This window comes from Arachis ipaensis, chromosome B05 (assembly GCF_000816755.2).
Source record: "Arachis ipaensis cultivar K30076 chromosome B05, Araip1.1, whole genome shotgun sequence".
NCBI lineage: Eukaryota > Viridiplantae > Streptophyta > Magnoliopsida > Fabales > Fabaceae > Arachis > Arachis ipaensis.
In genome coordinates, this window is record NC_029789.2 from 76,719,212 (window position 1) to 76,722,187 (window position 2,976).

Genomic DNA, 2,976 nt, shown 5'->3' on the forward strand with positions numbered 1-2,976 from the left:
ACCAAAAGGCATTCTTCTGTATGCAAATACTCCAGATGGACATGTGAATGATGTTTTCTCTTCGTCCTGAGGATCTACTACAATTTGGTTGTAACCTGAATAGCCATCCAAAAAGCAGTAGTATTCATGACCTGCTAGTCTTTCTAGCATCTGGTCTATGAATGGTAAAGGGAAGTGATCCTTCCTGGTGGCTGTATTAAGCCTTCTATAGTCAATACACATACACCACCCTGTAACTGTTCTTGTAGGAATCAGTTCATTTTTTTCATTATGAACCATTGTCATACCTCCCTTCTTAGGAACAACATGGACACGGCTCACCCAGGGGCTATCAGAAATAGGATAAATAATCCTAGCCTCTAGTAACTTAGTGACCTCTTTCTGCACCACCTCCTTCATGGCAGGATTTAGCCGCCTCTGTAGTTGAACCACTGGCTTAGCATCATCCTCCAATAGGATCTTGTGCATGCATCTGGCTGGGCTAATGCCCTTAAGATCACTTATGGACCACCCAAGAGCTGTCTTGTGTGTCCTTAGCACTTGAATTAGTGCTTTCTCTTCCTGTGGCTCTAAAGCAGAGCTTATGATTACAGAAAAAGTGTCACCTTCTTCCAGAAATGCATATTTCAGGGATGGTGGTAGTGGTTTGAGCTCGGATTTAGGAGGTTTCTCCTCTTCCTGAGGAGTTTTCAGAGGTTCGTTTATTTCCTCTGGTTCCTCCAGATCAGGCTGAACATCTTTAAAAATGTCCTCTAGCTCTGATTCGAGACTCTCAGTCATATTGACCTCTTCCACCAGGGAGTCAATAATATCAACGCTCAGGCAGTCTTCTGATGTGTCTGGATGTTGCATAGCTTTGACAACATTCAACTTAAACTCATCCTCATTTACTCTCAGGGTTATCTCCCCTTTTTGGACATCAATGAGGGTTCATCCAGTTGCTAGGAATGGTCTTCCTAGAATGAGAGTTGCACTCTTGTGCTCCTCCATTTCCATTACTACAAAGTCAGTAGGGAAGGCAAATGGCCCAACCTTGACAATCATGTCCTCAATTATGCCTGATGGGTATTTAATGGAGCCATCAACAAGTTGAAGACAGATCTGGGTTGGTTTTACCTCTTCAGTCAAGCCAAGCTTTCTAATAGTGGATGTAGGGATTAGGTTGATGCTTGCCCCAAGATCACATAGAGTTGTCTTGGTACAAGCACCCTCTAATGTGCATGGTATCATAAAGCTTCCGGGATCCTTAAGCTTTTCTGGTGAGCTTGTTAGAATGACTGCACTACATTCTTCAGTGAGAAAAACTTTTTCTGTTTCTCTCCAATCCTTCTTATGACCTAAAATCTCTTTCATGAACTTAGCATAAGAGGGTATTTGCTCAAGTGTCTCTGCAAACGGAATCTTTATTTCAAGAGTCCTGAGATAGTCTGCAAAGCGGGCAAATTGTTTATCCTATTCCCATTGGCGGAGTTTTTGAGGATAAGGCATTTTGGCTTTATATTCTTCAACCTTAGTTACTGTAGGTTTATTTCTTACAGAGGCAGGTTGAGAAGCCTTCTTGAGGGAGTTATTATCAGCACTTGCAGGTGTCTGATCCCTCACTGGCGTTTGAAGGCCAGAACTGAACATGGATTGGGCGTTTAACGCCAGTTTTTCACCCTTTTCTGGCATTTGAACGCCAGACTTATTCCTCTCTGGGCTCTTACTGTCCTCAGAGGGATTTTGGGTAGCAGGTTGCTCATCCTCTATCAGTTGTTCTTTTCTTGGCTTTCTGCTGCTTTAAGTTGAGGTATGTAATCTTTTTCCACTTCATAATTGAACTGCTTGGCACTCCTATGTTATCTGTTTTGATAACTGCTGTTTTGTCTGATTCAATTGTGATTCCATATCCTTGTTAGAATTTTTGGTTTCTTGTAGCATCTCCTTAACTTCTGCTAACTGCCTTGTTATAGAAGATAGTTGCTGATTGAGTTCAGCAACTTGTTCCTGAGGACTAAAGTCAGTTGATACTGCCTTGGCTTCTTCTTTCATGGAGGACTCATTACTTATGTACAGATGCTAATTTCTAGCAACTATATCGATAAGCTCTTGAGCCTCTTCAATAGTCTTTCTCATGTGTAATCCACCAGCTGAATGGTGATGCCAGGGCATTTCGGCCAGTTTCACTGACCTTTTCTTTACTGTTTTAGGGTAGTTTCATGCATTTTCTTAGGAAATAAGGAAGTTTTGGGTAGAATTTCACTTATATCTTGATTCAAGCAAACATTGTGAATTTTATATGATTTCATGAGAATTATGCATGAATTTGATGACAAATTGGATGATGCATGACTCATAACTTGGATTAGAGCTTTGATGCCCTTTATTTGCTTGATTTCAGGACAAAGGAGGCAAGGAAAAGCCACGTTAGTAGCCACGTTAGTCTAACTAACATGACCACTAACGTGGAATGGGAGCTAGCTTGCAACGTTAATGAGAAAAATGATTACCAATAACGTGTTCGAAGCCATCATAACCCACGTTAAATACCACGTTAATGTAACGTGGTAGTTAACGTGGAAAAAAAGGAAGCTCCAAGCATTAGTGGTAAAAGTGAGTGCCACTAACACTCCAAAAAGGGCAATTGGCCACGTTAAGAGTCACGTTAACTCAGTTAACGTGAACTCTAACGTGGAAGAGAAAGATAATGCCAACGTTAGTGACACTCACCTTTGTCACTAATGTTGGACTAAGCCCATATTAGCTACGTTAAGAGCCACGATAACTTAGTTAACGTGAACTTTAACGTGGAATGAGCAAGGAATCGCCAACGTTAGTGACACTCACCTTTATCACTAACGTTGGACTAAGCCACTATGAGCCACGTTAGTTGCCACGTTAATTACATTAACATGGAAGCTAATGTGGAGGAAAGAGATGATGAGCCAATGTTAGTGACACTCACCTTTGTCACTAACGTTGGAGATGGCAATCAAC